The sequence below is a fragment of the Nannospalax galili genome, unplaced genomic scaffold (genome assembly GCF_000622305.1).
Source record: "Nannospalax galili isolate Female #2095 unplaced genomic scaffold, S.galili_v1.0 scaffold291, whole genome shotgun sequence".
Classification (NCBI taxonomy): Eukaryota; Metazoa; Chordata; class Mammalia; order Rodentia; family Spalacidae; genus Nannospalax; species Nannospalax galili.
Genome location: NW_008330588.1, coordinates 2,039,452 through 2,048,211, shown reverse-complemented (window position 1 = coordinate 2,048,211; position 8,760 = coordinate 2,039,452). Strand labels below are relative to the sequence as shown.

Below are 8,760 nucleotides of genomic sequence, written 5' to 3'. Positions count from 1 at the left end.
TCAGCCCACTTAGTCCATCTTTTCCCCCCTTTGTCCTTGGTTTTCAAGACATTCCATTTGGGCTGATCCCGATTTGGTGACAAGTTGTCAGAACAGCTGAGGCCTCAGTTCTGTTGTGTGATTTAAGCAAAAAAAAAAAAAAAAAATTGGCTGAGGAAATTAGATGGAGGTGATTGCTGCTAAAGTGCCTTTTATTGAAGCTTTTGGAAAACGTAAATGTCATCAGTCTTGTCAAAGCCAGACACAGGAGAAAATAACAGGACTAGAGGCGGGCCAGGATCCACGCTGGGTCTGTACTAACTTAGAATTAGCCTTCCTATTTGTTATTATTTATTCCTTGTAGGTAGGGTGGAAGGGGAGGAGAGGAGAAGACAAACAGGAGGGGAATGTGGAGCATGGTGGGAATTGGGATGAAAAATACTAAATCTAAGCAGTGGTATTTATTTTTTATTTCCCTAGAGTGTTGACTTCATCCTTATGATTTTTGAGCATCTGAGATGAGAGCAGTTAGGGGTTGAAAGCTTCAGCTTTGGCCTAGAATTAGAAGACAGTGAAGCAGGCTGGTCTGTGAGAAGAGCCAGGATGCTCAGACCTGTATGCTATTAACTTAGCAGCTGAGACTGGCCAGACTATTCAGGATGTCTTTGTTCAGTGACATTCAGGAAGTATACACGCTCACCTACCAGTACCTGCCCACCTTTCAAAGACCCACTGGAATCTACTACTTGCTAGACCCTGGGTTAAGTGCAAAAAAGACCTTGGTGCAGTCTTGTCCTAGAAGGACATGTGGCTATCAGTCTTGTTATGGTTTGAACATGGAGTGCTCCTCTAAAATGACCAAGTGTTGAAGACTTGGTCCTCAATGCAGTGTTCGCAGGTGGGGCTTTTGGGGAGGTGATTGGATCACAAGATGTCTGATGTAATCAATGGATGAATTCATTGGTGAATTCATAATTTGATGGCATTATTGGGAGATGGTAGAAATTAGTGGGTGGAGCTTGCATGGAAGAAATAGGCCAGTGTCTGCATGTTCTTGAAGGGTCTCTCTCTCTCTCTCTCTCTCTCTCTCTCTCTCTCTCTCTCCTTTCTGGCTGTCATGAAGTAAGCAGCCACTTCTGCCACATGCTTATGCCATCCTGATATTCTGCCTCACCTCCAGTCTAATTGAGTTTGGTCTGAAACCTCTGAAACCATGAGCAAAAAAAAATTCCTCATATTTTTAAAAAGTACTTTATTATTTTTATTTTATGTGTATGCATGTATTGCCTGCATGTAGGTAAGTGCACCCATGTCATGCAATGCCCATGGAGGACAGAAGAGGCTGTTGGATCCCCTGGGACTAGAGTTACGGACAGTTGTTAGCTGCCGTGTGGGTGCTGGGATTCGAATCCAACCAGTGTTCTTAACTGCTGAGCCATCTCTCCAGCCCCTTATTCCTCATATTTTCCTCAAGCATTTGTTCATAGCAATAAATACCCGACTAATACAAACCTAGAACTGAGATTCTGGAGAAGTGTTGAGATCAGTGATGGATCTGTTACTGGAAGAAATGAATAATGGAAAAATCCATCAAAATTTGCATCTGAAACTAAAAGATTAAAGGAGGAGGAGAAATGATGGGCAACAAGTCAGTTACTTAACCAGAACTCCAGGTAGAGACTGAGGTTGGGGCATGCCAAACAAGACAGAGAGATGACCTAGGTACAAATCTCTGGTCTGGGAACAGTCATCCCTGAGAGGGTAGGCAGGAGGCACCAGGTAATCACATACAAAGATGTGAGAGTTCAGGGGAAGGAGACTTAGCCCTTTGGTTCTAGGTCAGGGACTTGGCAAAGAAATCTGATATGGTTAAGTCCTAGGGAATAACAAAGTTGGATTTTAAAGAGGACGAGCTGGACCCACTCTCAGAGGAGGAGAATGTTCAAGATTAGTGTCCATCTAGGAACAAAGTGACTTCCAGGGTCACTGAGCCTATGATGGTAAGGTCCTCACGTTCCCCTCTCTGAGGATAATACTAGCAATTCCCTAGTATTACAGGGATTTACTAGGGATGAGAATACTGAGAATTTAGGTGGTCCTAGCTACTATGGTTATCATGATGTAGTGAGCCCAAGACTTCTGTATAAGAGCCTCAGTTTGTTACACTCTGTCCAGGGTCTGGTGTATTAGATCTTACTATGCTGGTCAACGAAAAGCTTAGAATTCAGAAAATGGAGGAATAGTTCAAGGCTGAAGTCATTTGTGAAGGGTTTGTGGAAGAGGCGGGACTCACACTCAAAGGTTTACATTGCCTTCCTTGTTCTCAAAGATTGAAGTCAGCCATACACGGTGATAACACAGGCTGAGTATTCCTAAGGCTGAAAACCTAAAATGCAGAGTGCTCCAAGATCTAAACTTTTTGAGTTCCTATATGATGCTACAGGTAGAAAACTCCACCCAGACCTCATGTGACAGGTCATATTCAAAATTCAGGTGAGCTGAAAATACTGCACAAAATTTCCTTTGGCCTGTGTGTCGAGGTATACATGAAACATGAATGGATCTTGTGTTTGTGCTTGGCTACATCTCTAAGATATCTCATTGTGTATATGCAGATATTACAGGATCTGAAAGAGCCCCAAATCTGAATCACTTGTGGCTCCATCCCAAGCATTTCTGTTAGGAATTCTTCCATTCCTGGAAACACCCTTCAACCTTCCTGTTCACATCAACAGCCTTCAGTTGAACTTACTGAATTTCCCTTTAGAGGACTCACTTTCCTCATCTGTAAAGTGAGAGTTTGAATTAAGCGATTTATAGAATGACTGCCTTTTTTTGTGTGTGTTGTGACCTGCCTTCACTGAGTATGTCACTCACAATCTTTTATACTTCCTGGTTTAATATTTGCTTTCCCAAGATGTCTGAGACAAAGGAATTCACCTCTCTCTTTTTCATATCAGAAGTATGACAGAAACATTGTCATGAAGGGGGCACTCGATATATGCTTATCAAATGGATGAATGAAGACCAGCCACTGCTCTTTGATACCTCTCTGTAGGTGTGAGTCATGGGGACACCAGGAGACACAAAATGCCTCCCAACCTCATCTCTGCCACATCTTCCTCTTTGATGCTCTACAGTATCTGAACTCTTTCTTGGGACAGATGAATTTTTTTGGTGGGGGGCAGGGTCTCCCTAGTTCCAGCCCATTTGAATGTCACTATGTGGACCAGGCTGACCTTGATCTCACAGAGATCTGCCTGCCTCTACCTTAGAGGTCTGCCTGAGGGCTGGGATTAAAGGCACACACCACCACACCTGGCAGGGTAGATGAATTTTAAAGGCATCAATTTCTCATTTCAAGCACTGTAAATTCAAAGGCAGATAACCCATGATTTGAATTTGATGGCCAGAAAGGGTAGTGGGTTTGAGAAAAGTGGCCTATGTAGTATATTCACTTCCAGTATCAGGGGATGGGCAGCTGTCCCTTGTACAGCATTAGGTAGTGTCTCCAGGAGCAATGGCAGCACCCCCACCCTAATCCCTGCATACTTTCCTGGCATGATCTGCTGGCAACCTCAAGAAATCAGTCTTTACCGGGGTATCCAGGCCCTGGACTGGACTGGATTGCATGTGGACTCTCTTTTTTCTCAAAATTCAAATCAAAGCAGACACCTAGACCTTTCCCTTTGATGACTCATGTTTATCCTTGAGGAAATATGAGGATCTAGGTTCAGTAATTGGATCCCACTGGCCCCCAGGTAGTCTGGTGTTCTCCCCTTCCTTGTAGCAAAACTTAACAGATCTTCATTTCCACTTTCTGTTTCAATTACCTTTGAGGTTCATACTATGGTAAGGCAGTTGTCCTGCTGGCCTCCAGAGCTGGCTACCTGGCAAATGCTATCAGCAGCTTCCCCAGATGTGGCTCACTACATTTCTCTGCCCTGCAGAGGTAAAGGAAGGTAGATTTTGGAGAATCTCTAACTCAGGTAGATAGGCAACACTTGAATCATTGTGTGTTGTGATCTGTGGATGGCTGAGACACTGAGGACAGAAGGGCGGGACGAGCCCTGGAATTTCTGTCTTCTCACTTTGTTTTCCTTCCTTCTTTTTCCCTTCCTATCTGACTTCCTGTGGGGACCCTATCTGTTCATTCCTTTCCATGATTATCTCCACTCCCAGCGGTCACTGACTTCCTCCAGCTCCTTACTCCCATCACATTTCTGGTTATTGAGCTCCTTCTTCCTGCCTCATCCAACTTTCATTTCTTATACTTTGTGTATTTCCTACCTACTGGCAAACTCATACTTCCCTTGGGAGACATCCCCTGGTATCTACCTGACTGTGTCTTCTACACAGAATAAAAAAAATGTAATGAATTCCTATTACAGGCATTTTTTTTCTTCTCCATGACTCCATGATTTTCCAGATGAACAAACTGAGAGGGAGGTAGTGACTTTCCAAAACCAAGCTGCATGTAAACAGAAGTCTAGGTTCTGTGTCAAGAACTTCAAAGTTTAAGGCCTCTACTATTGTGTAACAGCTGCGGAGGGCCAATGAAATCATATAGCTAGAGCCAATCAAGAATTTTCACTTAGAAGAATATTGTCAAACACTGTGCCCCAAGTAGCAATTTTCATCGGTGACAGTATTGTGTGCCATTCTGTGCCAGGAAGTTGCTTTTCCTGTATATGAGGCATTTCACTTGGCTGAGGCAGGGGTTGCAAAGGGCAGAAGCCCCTACTACCCTACTATGCCTTGGCACAGTGAAGGACCTGGTTGTTTGAGGGGAGGGAGAGATGATCTGGCCAGCAAGCACCTCAATTAATAAGTGCATTTTGGTGGCTGAATTCATTACTACAGATTAATTGGAAACTAGGGGTGAGGCTGGAATAGAATAGCTTAATTGCACAATTGTAAAAGCCAACCTCCTGGCCTGTGAGATGCAGGCAGCTCCTGAGGTTGCAGTCTGCAACTCTCCTTCCTCCTTTGTAATCTTCTCTTGAATTCATGAACCTGAAGTTTTGCAAGCCCAGCAGAAAGGTGCTTCCTTTAATGCCTTTTTTCTATAGCATTTGGCCATTTAAGCCAGGCCCCATTGAAAGCAGGCCGTATTTGAGCCTAGCTTTCATTTCAAAGAGCCCTTTCAAATGTTCTCTGTGTTTGAGTTGCTCTTAACGCTTTCACTAATGGCTGGTTTAGTCACAGGCATCCTGTCCCACAAGCAGAATGCTTGGCCTACCTTCAGCATAGACTTTGAGGTGTCAGAAAGTTAAATGCTTACATCAGAAACAGCAAGGACATTAGAACCAAACCAGCTCAGGTGTGAATCCCAACTCTATTGCTTACAAACTGTGATCTTGCTTCTTGGAGTACCAAGCATCCATTCTTAATTGCAAATGGAGAAAACAATGCCTACCTTCAGGATCACCTTCAGGGTGGGAGGAAAGAAGGAGACAGCAGATTTGAACGGCTTCCTCCTTCTACTGGTCTAGGCCCCTCTCCTGCTCCTTTGGGGCCAAACCAGATCCACAAACACATTTGGCCAGCATCTCTTAGCTCCAGAAACATTCTCCTCTTTTTTTTTTTTCTTCTTCCCTCCTGTTTTTTCCTGTCAATACACACACACTTCAAATACCTTCAGAACCTGGTAGCCAATTTGTGACAGCTTGATTCCATGACTTTGTTATTTGTGGTTAACTTTACCCTGTAATTTAAGGCATAGATTGATAGGCAGTGGCGGCATAGTGCCAGGGTCCTGTGGCCTTAAAGTGACAGAAGTGTTCATTCTATGTCGCTCTTGGTGCTAATTATTAATTTCTGTGAATTATTTCACATTATTATTATGTTTTGAGGTGGTCTTAGAGTCGTTGGTTTATTAACTAATGCTTAATCTGTAATAGATGAACCCTGAGGCTTGATGAAGTACACCTTTATTTCTTTGAAAGGAAAGTTCTCTCTGTGGGGAATGGGGTCAGGAGGTCCTTCACCATGCAGTTGTTCAGAGATTTGGGCTGACAGAGATACAGTAGTCTCAGTACATGGCTTCCAGGGTGGTCCCAGACATGAGATGAAGCACAGAGAAAAATGGTATGAGAGAAAGGAGATCACTTGAAATTAAAAAAAAAAAAATTGCTAACTCCAGGTGTGGTGCACATACCTTTAATCCCAGCACTTGGGAGGCAGATGCAGGCAAATCTCTGTGAAACTGAACCCAACCTGGTCTACACAGTGAGTTCCAGGTGGGCTTGGGCTATGGGCTATGAGAGACCCTGTTAACAAAAACAGAAAACAAAAAAACAAACAAAAAAAGTCATCAAAAATTCGTCAGACTGAATGAGGTATCACTTCTTCCCACATATCCATTCCTGTGGTCAGAAGTCATTCACACACACCACAAGAGAAGCTGGGAAATACAGTCTATCTGTGTGTGTGTGTGTGTGTAGGCCAGAAGTCAATCCTAAGTGTCCTTTCTGAGGAGCCACCCACCTGGTTTTCTGAGACAAGTTTCTTACTGCAGCTCACCAAATAGACTAGGCTGGCTGGCCAGTGGACCCCAGGGATCCACCTGCTTACGCTTCTGAGGCATGGTCCTTTACCGTGGGTATGTGTTTCTTCTCTCTTCTCCTTTCTAGGAATTAAGTTTTTAAATCTCCATGTATTTATCACACACACACACACACACACACACACACACACACACTCACGACAACGACTTTCTGTGAAACCCAGACTGGCTTCAAACTTGAGATCCTCTTGTCTTAGGTTCCCAAGTGCTGGGATTACAGACATTTATCACCAAACATGGCTGTAAATATACATTTTATCAACTAAAACATTAAACTCAGGCAAAATTTGAACCAAGATAGAGCAATTCTTCTCAAAATCTAATAGTAACCAATAAGCCAGGGACTATATGATCCTAACTGTGGCATAACAGATCATTCTCCTTTTCTTAATGGTAACTCATTTGAAATATTTCTCTATGAAAATAAACCTGGATATAAACACAGTGGAATGCAAAATTTGTAAGGATAAATAAGATTAAAAGTGGGTCTTCAAGTAAAAACCTGCTTGTGGTTATTGCTATGCTGTTGCTCAGTTATGGGTTAAAAGGTCATTCCTTTCATTTTTTTAGTGAGAGGAAAATTCAAGATGACTTAGTACTTTTGAGTGGAACACGGTATGTGATACCTTTCTGTGCAATTTCTAACCAACGCTTCTTGTAATTATTCTAAATAATGGTTGCGGCTCATTGGAGGCTTTGAAGGCGCCTCCACGGGAACAGAGTCAAGAACCTGGTCTGCAATGTGGGACATGCCAAAAAAGATGGATGAGAATGTTGTGGAGTTTTTCAGGAGGACCATACTGAAAAATCTCTGTGTGTGAAATGATGACCATCCTTAAAAACCTGGAATTTTTTTATCTGAAAATCAACTGCAGACCATCAGCTTCCAGCAGAGAAAGGAATCTCTAGCTCAGGACTTGATTCTGTTGTGTGAGGAGAAAGCTGCTAGTTTCGATCACGTGGCCCTTTTAGACATCATATATCCTCAAGTTCATCGGCACCGGAAACGTTGAAACATTTTTCAGATGAGTAAAGAACCAGATGAAGATGTCGACCTTTTTGATCTGGAACAATTCAAAAGTTCATTTAAGAAAATTCTTCAGAGAGCATTAAAAACTGTCACTGTCAGCTTCAGGGTTGCTGAGAAGAACGGTGTGGTTGCCTGGGGGACACAGCCACACCAGCACAAGCCTACGTTTGTGGTGTATTGTCCCCAGACGCCATATACCTTCGCTTCCTCCTGCTATCTGAAGGGCACCGCGCCTTCTCCATCAGGCACTGAAAGTTGCTAGCAAACACCATCAGATTGTGCAGATGGACCTGAGAAGCCAGCACCTTGACTCTCTCAAAGCCATTGTTTTTAAGGAATACAATCAGACCACAGGACAGCACCTCTACAAGAAAGAAACCTTGGATTAGATATAAATGGTATGTGTGCTTTGAGAGAACTGGAATTTGGAAGGGCATGATTGCCTTTCAGACATCTGTTGCTCAGTAAAACACGTATTAAATTTTAAAAAATACAAAAAAATTAAAAAAAGAAAAATATTCTAAATAACAGCTATGACCTCAATAATAATAATAATTAATAATAATAATAACAACTAACCTTGGATTAGATATAAATGGTATGTGTGCTTTGAGAGAACTGGAATTTGGAAGGGCATGATTGCCTTTCAGACATCTGTTGCTCAGTAAAACACGTATTAAATTTTAAAAAATACAAAAAAATTAAAAAAAGATAAATATTCTAAATAACAGCTATGACCTCAATAATAATAATAATTAATAATAATAATAACAACTACGGTAATAATGACAAATTCAAAGCTCACTTCAACTTTTATTTTGTGTGTTTGTTTTCTACTAATTTCTGGAACTCAAATTAGTGAGCCTAGGAATTTTTTGAAGCATATTTCGGCTGACAGTACCTCTTCCTTCAAACATAGTCTTGTTGATCTTCCTTAAATCAAGAAATGTCCCATCTTATTTCTCTAGTTTGAGCTGCTCTCAGCTTACTAAAAACCTCCTTCTGGTCCACTGGGAACAATAAAATCTTGTATGCTTGTCTTACCAAGTCAAGAGAACATCACTTCAACGCCTATGTTTTCTCTATTGAGTTAACCAATTTACCCTGCTTATAATGACTGGGGCTAATTAATAGTTTTCCCACAGCTGGTTCCCACTAGGTACATTCAACGATTGCTTCCTTA

General features: G+C 42.1%; 1 pseudogene; it reads left to right on the top strand.

The window, feature by feature from the left end:
• The first annotated feature begins 7,308 nt into the window (after window positions 1-7,308).
• LOC103748124 lies at window positions 7,309-8,016 on the top strand (annotated as a pseudogene).
• Window positions 8,017-8,760: the final 744 nt, after the last annotated feature.